Source organism: Mirounga angustirostris, unplaced genomic scaffold, assembly GCF_029215605.1.
Source record: "Mirounga angustirostris isolate CCGP_5_RB_7025 unplaced genomic scaffold, mMirAng1.0.hap1 SCAF_8, whole genome shotgun sequence".
NCBI lineage: Eukaryota > Metazoa > Chordata > Mammalia > Carnivora > Phocidae > Mirounga > Mirounga angustirostris.
In genome coordinates this window covers 25854425-25864324 of record NW_026991716.1, presented here as the reverse complement: position 1 = coordinate 25864324, position 9900 = coordinate 25854425, and the positions used below count along the sequence as shown (strand labels likewise).

Sequence of the window (9900 nt, the reverse complement as noted above, 5' to 3'; positions counted from 1 at the left end):
TGCGCATGTCTGTGATCGGGGATTAGAACACACGTGGGTCTCTTGCCCAGGAGATCTGAAGCCTGGGTTCTGCGGAGGCCAGACTTGTTACTCCTGCCCCATTTCTGACCTCGGAGAAAGTGGATGTGGCTGTGGCCCTTAGGTAGTGTTAGACAGGTAGTGTTAGAGAGGTGTGACTGCTCAGCGCTCCATGTTTCTGGGACAGTCTCTCTGCACCTCCCTGTTCGTCTTTATTTGTTTAAAAGATTCTATTTATTTATTTTAGAGGAGAGAGAGAGAGACGGAGAGAGAGGGAATCTCAAGCAGACTCCCCACTGAGTGCAGAGCCTGACTAGGGGGGTCTCGTCATGGGGCTGGATCTCACAACCCTGAGATGGTGACCTGAGCCCAAACCAAGAGTCAGACGCTTAACCGACTGAGCCCCCCAGGCGCCCCAATCTCTGTTCGTCTTGAGAATGAAGCCATGATCTCTGCCCCACAGAGCTGTAAGGAGGACTAGATGAGATAACAGAAGAGAAAATCCCCTAGAGCCGGGCGCTTCATAATCATCATCAGGACAGAATCATTCCTCCTTCCTGTCTTTTTTTTTTTTTTTTAAAGATTTTATTTATTTATTTGAGAGAGAGAGAATGAGAGAGAGCACATGAGAGGGGGGACGTCAGAGGGAGAAGCAGACTCCCTGCCGAGCAGGGAGCCCGATGCGGGACTCGATCCAGGGACTCCAGGATCATGACCTGAGCCGAAGGCAGTCGCTTAACCAACTGAGCCACCCAGGCGCCCATCCTCCTTCCTGTCTTGAACAAACAACTGCACAGATGCCTTTTTTCCAAGCCTGCATTGGCACAAAAACGCCGTGAACTTCAACATCACATGCTCAACTGGCTATCCTTTGCACTGTACATGCCCGGAACCAAAAGTTCCTTGTTTTATGTTCTTTTTACTAATAGTGATACAGAATTCCGAGACATTAATCTGAGCATATTCTTGGTCGAACTGGCAGATCTGAGATCAGTAGTAAGTTTCCTAAGAAACTGGTTTTTGTTTGTTTGTTTGTCTGCCAGCTCAGAAATGGTTTACGGTCTCCTTCTGTCTCTATTTTGCTGTTTGTCCTGATGTGCAAAGGCTGCTTCCCACACATACACACACACAGGGTGCCGCTTTGGCCTCCTGCCCCATCTCTGCCAGGTTGTCCATTTCTGCTTAAGCTTCCCCTTGATCTCTCAGGCTTGCTTCTTTTTATTTTAGCTTTCCAGTCCACTTTTGGTCATTCAGATCACCAACCCATTGGATCCCTGGCTTTACTGCTTCTTTCCTCAGTTTGTGCCACTCCCGTCAGTCGCCCAGGGGTCCCAGGGCTGGTCAGACAGGCTTTCCTCCTCTGACCCTCATGGCATCAACTGGTGTCATTTCTCATCTATGCTCTTAACTTACTTTAAAAAAAATTATTTAAATTCAATTAATAACATACAGTGAGTGTATTATTAATTTCAGAGGTAGAGTCACTGATTCATCAGTTGCATATAACCCCCAGTGTTCATCACATCACGTGCCCGCCTTAATGCCCATCACCCAGTTACCCATTCCCTCTACCCACCTCCCCTCTAGCAACCCTCAGTTTGTTTCCTAGAGTTAAGAGTCTCTTACAGTTTGTCTCCCTCTCTGATTTTGGTGCTCTTGACTTATTCTATCATTTGTCTTCTTCAAATTGGACTGTAAGCTACTCTAGGAAAAATATTAAATTTTTCCTTTTCCCATGATCAAAGATGGTGCTGTGCTTATAACGGGGCTTCAAAAACAAGTGCAAAAGACATAAATAAATGGAAAGACATCCCGTGTTCATGGACTGGAAGACTTAATATTGTTAAGATGACAACAGTAGCCAAAGAAATCTATACATTTAATGCAATCCTTATTAAAATCCCAATGGATTTTTTTTTTCAGAAATAGAAATCCATACTAAAATTCACATAGACTCTCAAGGGATTGAGAATAGATAAAAGAATCTTTAAAAAGAGGAACAAAGCTGGAGGTCTCACACTTCCTGACTTCAAAACTTATTACTAAGCTATGGTAATCAAAACAGTGTGGTATGAACAGACCAAGGGAATAGAATAGAGATCCCAGAAAGAAACCTTCACATATATGGTCAAATGATTTTTGACAAGAGTACCAAGACCATTCAATAGGGGAAAGGATGGTCTTAAACAAATGATGTTGGGAAAGCTGGATATCCACATGCAAAAGAATGAAGTTACACCATGTATAAAAATCGACTCAAAATGGATGAAGACCTAAACTTAAGAGCTAAGATTATAAAACTGTCAGAAGAAAACAGGGGAAAAGTTTTAGACATCGGATCCGGTAATAATTTTTTTTTTTTAATATTTTATTAATTTATTTGACAGAGAGAGACACAGCGAGAGAGGGAATACAAGCAGGAGGAGTGGGAGAGGGAGAAGCAGGGTTCCCGCGGAGCAGGGAGCCCGATGCGGGACTCGATCCCAGGACCCTGGGATCATGACCTGAGCCGAAGGCAGACACTTAACGACTGAGCCACCCAGGCGCCCCTCTGGTAATAATTTCTTGACTAGGACACCAAAAGCACAGGCAATAAAAATAAAAATAGATAAACTGGACTACATCAAAATTTAAGAATTTTGTGCATCAAAGGACACAGTAAACAAAGGCAACCTACGGAATGGGAGAAAATATTTGTAAATCATATATCTGATAGGGGGATAATATTCAGAATGTATGAAGAACTCCTACAACTCAACAACAAAATAACCCAGTTAAAAAAAATGAGCAAAAGACTTGAATAGACATTTCTTCAACAAAGATAGACAAATAGCCAATAAGCTATGAAAAGATACTCAACACTGCTAATTGTTACGGAAACACAATCAAAACCATAATAAGATACTACCTCACACCCATTTAGGATGGATACTACTTAAAAAACAACAACAACAAAAAAACCCAGAAAATAACTGTTGGTAAGGATGTGGAGAAACTGGAATCCTTGAGCACTGCTGGTGGTAATGTCAAATGGTGCAGCTGCTATGGAAAAGAGGAGGTTCCTCAAAAATTTAAAATAGAATTAGTACGTGTGTTGCCAAAGCGAGCACTTAAAAATAGAATTAATATAAGATTCATCAATTCTGCTTCTAGGTATCTATCCAAAAGAATTAAAAGCAGAGTGTCTAAGAGATATTTGTTTTTGTTTTAAATTTAAATTCTATTAATTAACATACAGTGTATTATTAGTTTCAGAGGTAGAGTTTAGTGATTCATCAGTTGCATATAACACCCAGTGCTCATCACATCACGTGCCCTTCCCAATGTCCATCACCCAGTTACCCCATCCCTCCACTGACCTCCCTTCCAGAAACCCTCCTTGTTTCCTATGGTTAAGAGTCTCTTGTTTTGTCTCCCTCTCTGTTTTTACCTTGTTTTATTTTTCCCTTACTTTCCCCATGATCCTGTTTTGTTTCTTAGATTCCACATATAAATGAGATCATATAATTCTTTCTCTGATGACGTATTTCACTTAGCATAGTACTCTCTAATTCCATCCACATTGTTGCAAACAGCAAGATTTCATTTTTTTGATGGCTGAGTAGTATTCCATTGTACATATATACCACATCTTCTCTATCCATTCATCTGTCAATGGACATCTGGGCTCTTTCCATAATTTGGCTATTGTGGACATTGCTGCTATAAACATTGGGGTGCAGGTGCCCCTTTGGATCACTACACTTGTGTCTTTGGGGTAAATACTCAGTAGTGCAATTGCTGGGTCAGAGGGTAGCTCTATTTGCAACTTTTTGAGGAACCTCCATACTGTTTTCCAGAGTGGCTGCACCAGCTTGCATTCCCACCAACAGTGTAAGAGGGTTCCCCCTTCTCTGCATCCTCACCAACATCTGTCGTTTCCTGACTTACTAATTTTAGCCATTCAAAGAGATATTTGTACATCCATGTGCTTAACAGCATTATTCACAACTCCTAAAAAGTTGGAATCAACGGAAGTGTCCATTAACATATGAATGGATAAACAAAATGTGGTAGATGCATACAGTGGAATATTATTTAGCTTTAAAAAGAAAGGAAATTCTGACACATGCTACATGGATGAACCTTGAAGATATTACGCTGAGTGAAATAAACGGGAAACAAAAAGACAAATATTGTAAGATTCCACTTGTATGAGGTACCCAGAGTAGTAGTAAGATTCCTAGAGACAGAAAGTAGAATGGTGCCTGCCAGGGACTGGGGGGCGGCGAGAATGGGGAATTATTATTTAATGGGGACAGAGTTTCAGTGCTGAGAGATGAAAGAGCTCTGGAGATGGATGGTGGTGATGGTTTCACAATAATGTGAATGTAGGCAATACCACTGATCTGTACACTGGAAAATGATTATCGTAGTAAATTTTGTTATGTACATTTATCACAATTAAAAAATACTCAAGTGAAAAATAGTCGTTACTATACCAAATCTCTAACTCTCCTTTATCTTTCAAAAAGTGTTACATCAGAACTACTCCTTTAGGTGGTATCGGAGCTTTAATTTTTGTATCATTAGCACTTAGCACAGTGCTAGTTACATCATGGGAACTCAATACACTGGTTTAAAGAAAGTACAGAGGGGAATACATGCACTCTGATAATTCCTTTCCTAAATTTCTCTTTACAAAATTATTTAGTTATTTTAACATACAGTGTTATATTAGTTTCAGGTGTACAATATAGTGATTCAACAATTCCATATATCACCCAGCCTTTCTTAAATTTCTAAAGATGCTCACTGAACTATTTCATGTTCAACTGACATAAATATATATATTATATAATATATAGAAGTTGATATATATCATGTATATTTCTTTTTTTAGGTGAAGAATTTTCCATTTATATAAAATATTTATATTAGGTTTTTTTAAAAGTCAAAAGCCTTTAACATTTTTAACACAAAACTAGAAAGAAGCATATAATGGATGTTTGCAAATATCACCCAGAACCCACAATTCAGAGCTTTGTTTTTGGCAATGATATATGTTATTATGGTAAACGATAATGTCCTCAGAGTCAAGGTCACATCTTTTTGTCAAGTACATCCCAGTGCCCAGTGTACATGTGAGGAGACGGAGATAGAGAAGTGAAGTGACTGGCCCAGATCACACAGAAGGTAAATGGTGGACGTAGGACGTCTAACTCCATAACCCCAGGTATACGACAACATCTGCCAAACCCATTAGGTTGAATCTATTTATTTTCACTTATTTATGCTAAGTGAATTATCTTAACTAATAAGATTAATTTTCCAACATGACTTGGCCAATTTTTCAGATATGGTGAATTAAAATTTTCTTAAAAAGAAACAAATGTCAGTGTTTTCCTGTCACTGGTATTTGAGTTTTGGAAATGTCCTCACCACTCTCTCTAAGTGCTCAGTTTTGCTTCTTGAGCCCTGACTGTTGGAAGCACGTGCTTAGACCCATGGGGTCCGATGGCAACTGGGCCTCACGGCTGCGCAATTCGGGAGAGAAAGTTACTACCTCCACTGTCAGTTACTACTTAAGTTGCTAAATTAGACCCAGATTTATCTTTTTTTTGTCAATGAGGAAGCAATTTATTCATTTCAGAAAAATGTTTTTTGCCCTACTCTTTTCTTTTTCCCTGTTCCCCAGGCAGATTTACCACCATGAATCACAAATTCAGGCTCAAACGAGGTAGCATCTGCAAAGAGCTTTGTAAGTGGTGAATCAGTACACACAGTAAGGTAGACTGACTTGATTGTTAGAAAATGTAACTTTATATTCTCCGATGCAGGTTTGGCTCCTGGCTGCACACTGTGGCCTTTTCCCTCTATAACTGAGCTGAACGAAGGACTGAAGGTCTGTAACATACAGTATTCTGTGTTGGAGAAGGGCCGAGCGTTCCTTCCAGTGGTCCCTCACCAGGAAATAATCTACAATTATGTTCACAAGGCACAAGGCAAGACTGAGGTCTGGCCTCCCAGAAGACCATGCTGGAGGCTTTCTCAAGGGAGAAACAGGGGCAGGTGTGTGTGGCCAGACACATTTCACCAGGACCCTCTGCTCAAGCCAGCACCCCATCTCACTGAAGTCAAACTTCTGTTCTACACCAGGCCGATCACAGAGAAGAAACTTGTTCTGCTGGGGGTTATGAAAGACCCTGATCTATTAGAGCCTATGGTCATGCTCATGACATTGCAAGAGATCTGAATGATTGAAAATGCTGAATTAATTCTTTCATGCAATGATGTTTTGTCACAGTAAGATGGTGGATACAGCAGCATCACCATCTCTCTCACGGAGCATGTGAGAAGTGTTTCAGCCTGCAGGGAGTGGCCATCGAGCCCCTCATCTACCCAATTAGGTCCCAGCAAAGCAGCTCATCAATGGTGATGTGAGTCATCCAGCCACACTGCACTCCTTTGGTGAAGAGGACTCGAGAGGGTTTGCCTTGCCACAGGAGGGGAATCGGGAGCCTGACTCGCAGACATCTGACATCTGAGCAGGATGCCATCAGATTCCTGATGAGATGTAGGCCAGACGATGCAGCCGTGAGCACGGTGGTATCTCTGTCTCATGGCTGTTTTCTCCGACAGAGCTGAGAGTGAGGTGGGAAGGGAGACGGAGCTAGGACTGAGCTTGTCTGGCACAGCCCCGCAGACAGAGTCCATTAAGCTCCATGCTGGAAGTGGTGCTCATGCACTTAGGCAGGTGCTGAAACGAGAGCCTGAGCCTGGAGATGCTGCTCAAGTCTCGATATGACAGCTACACCGCGGATCATAAAAACCAGATGAGCCAGCAGATAACTGCTATATGGTAACTTGTGTCACAATGAAAATGTCAGTTTTCTGTATTATTTTACAATACTGACTCGCTTAGGAATGCTTTCAAGCAGGACACTGATACCCTCCATTGTTAAAAACAGACCTAGGCATTTATTAACTGGTATTCACACGGCTCTTTCACTACTGAGTTTGTGAAGCAAGACCCGATTTCCTGCGCTGAGTAGTCCTTCAGGAGCAGCAACCATTTAGGTGCTGTAAAATGTTTCCATCAAAAGTGATAGTCCAGGACAGGCACCCTTGGCTCCTCATTCCTACCCACTCACTTTCTCTCTCCCTTGAGAGTTAAGCAAAATTCTCTTTCATTAATTTTATTCTTTACTCCTTAAAAAGATTCCTGTAACAAAGAACTCAAGTAAAAAACCTGCATAATAGTTACAAGTAAAGTCCGCCCCCTGCTCCCAAGTATGAGATGAGCTCTGTGGACGGTGTCATGCTGGCCTGAGCCTGGAAACTGGGCTCCTTTTTTCAATTGTGCCTTGCACAGCACTGGGGTCCAACACTTTTGGAGTGTTCTCATGGAACGATTCAAGGCTGGGAGTGGGGAGGGTATGTGTTGGCAAATAGATATCCAAATGATGATCTAGAAAACGTGGCCCTGAATTCTAACCTGAAAGACATTATTTTGAAGGTTGTCTTCTCTTCAAATGGGGTGGTTCATCATGAACTGACTTTATCAGTATTGCTATGCTTCATAACGAAGATTTACATGACCCTATCCCTTTACGGGGGTTTAGGAGAAATTATCAATTATTAGCCAACAGTTGTTTCTCTAATAAGCACATTTCAGCTTGTTCATTGTTTCAAAGCTGAAGTCACAATTTGTGAAATCTCATTTTATTTAGAGTTTTTCCACCTGGACTGAAGAGGATAGTTCTGCTGACTGCTGGCCAGGACACCCTCAGCCCCCTGGCAGAGCCCAGAGATATAATCACCTTGTGTGAAGGTGGGAATCTGTCATGGGCATCATGGGTCAGGTAGAAGACTTGCTTTCCATTTTTTAAAATTCTTTATTTAACTTCAATGTAGTTAACATATACCGTATTATTGGTTTCAAGGGTAGAATTTAGTGATTCATCAGTTGCATGTAACACCCAGTGCTCATTACCTCACATGCCCTCCTTAATGCCCATCATCCAGTTACCCCATCCCCCCACCTCCCCTCCAGCAACCCTCAGTCTGTTTCCTAGAGTTCAGCATCTCTTATGGTTTGCCTCCCTCTCTGTTTTCACCTTATTTTAGTTTTCCTTCCCTCTCCCATGCTCATCTGTTTTGTTTTTTAAATTCCACATATGAGTGAAATCATATGGTATTTGTCTTTCTCTGATTTCACTTATTTTTATTCCATGCTTCATGTACTTGATGAAATAATCATATCAAGTCCACTGATCATGAAGAAAAAAGTAATTTCTTTGATTAATTTTTTAAAGAATAAAAGAGATTAATTTTTTAAAGACTAGAAGAGCAAGATTTAAAAATCTAGCCTATATGTTCATAATCCTTCATCTCAAAACCATAGTATCTGGAACACTTAAAGCACCTGAGAGATTACTTAGCTCAACTTCCCTCTGATAGAACAGCAACTGAGGCACCCCCCCCAGGGGGAGGTCAATGTCTTGACCAAAGTCACCTTGGCAGCATGGTGGTGTTACCTAGCCACGCCTGTTGTTAAAAATGTCCAAGGAACAAGGAAGGTGAGGTGCAATTAGGGTTTGCTTAGAGACGAGAACTTCGGCCGGGAGTGAGGAAGGCCTGAGAGTTGTCCTCTAATATCTGAAAGACTCACATGGGTGAGGGATTGGCATTGTTTGGGGTAGATACATATAGAAGTTATATAGAGGCAGGTTTTAGTTTAATAACGAAAACATAGCTTTAATGGAAAAAAAAATAACAGCTTTCTGACAGTAGAAAGGGCCACCTCGTGAGCTAGTGACCAACTCTTCAGCACTGAGCAAAACAGACCCTGCCTGGCATCTGTGGGGATATGTGAGGATTTGTGCATCGGGTGGCAGAATGGAAAATCCTACTGCTGGTTGGCTAGGAACATGGGAGATTGCATGCTGGGAGTAACTTCGGGGCAGGCTTTTTTTTTTTTTTTTACAACTTTATTGTCACATATTTTACATATCATATAATTCACCCATTTCAATTGTACAACTTACTGATCTTTGCTACTCAAACAAATTAATCAACCATTACCATACATCAGTATTAGAACATTGTTACCCCAAAAAGAAGATCTCACAGGGACAGCTGTTTTAACTAAAGTGCCATTTCTTGGGGCAAGGCTATCTAGTGAGGGGCCGCCTCATCCACACCAAATTGTGGTGGTGTGCATCGCAATCTGAGCATCTTGCTGTGGGTGGATCAGATGTTGCATCAAAGAACAAAGGCAGGAAGGAAGGGCTGGAAGGTGAGGAGGAGATTGGCAGGCAGGTGAGAGCCCTGGAGAGGTCAATGTCAGCTCATGGGTGAACCAAAGGGCTAGTGTTGTGAGGTGGCAACAAGATAAGAGCATGTTCCTTTTCCACTGGTTCTCAACCCCTTCTAAGATCCTTGTTATAATAAATCTGTTTAAAGTAGTGGACACTGACAGTTTACCATAGCAAACTTTAGAGGACCTTCAAGAATAATCACTTGAGGGGCGCCTGGGTGGCTCAGTCGTTAGGCGTCTGCCTTCGGCTCAGTTCCTGATCCCAGGGTCCTGGGATCAAGCCCCGCATCGGGCTCCCTGCTCAGCGGGAAGCCTGCTTCTCCCTCTCCCACTCCCCCTGCTTGTGTTCCCTCTCTCGCTGTGTCTCTCTCTGTCAAATAAATAAATAAAATCTTAAAAAAAAAAAGGAATACTTGAAAAAGACTTATTCAGGAAACTGAAGCTAGCTGCTAGCAAGGTGATCATAATTGTAATGTCTATTTTTTTAAACAGCAACATCTATTTTAACCCACTTTATATCCCTAACAAGTTAACATATGTTCATCAGAAAAAGGGAGTCCTCTTTAAACTCAGGCTCCTTG

General features: G+C 41.6%; 1 protein-coding gene across 3 annotated transcripts in view; it reads right to left on the bottom strand.

Moving 5' to 3' along the window:
* GMDS (GDP-mannose 4,6-dehydratase) overlaps positions 1–9900 on the bottom strand; it is a 659281-nt gene that overhangs the window by 29604 nt on the left and 619777 nt on the right. The window lies entirely within an intron of this gene.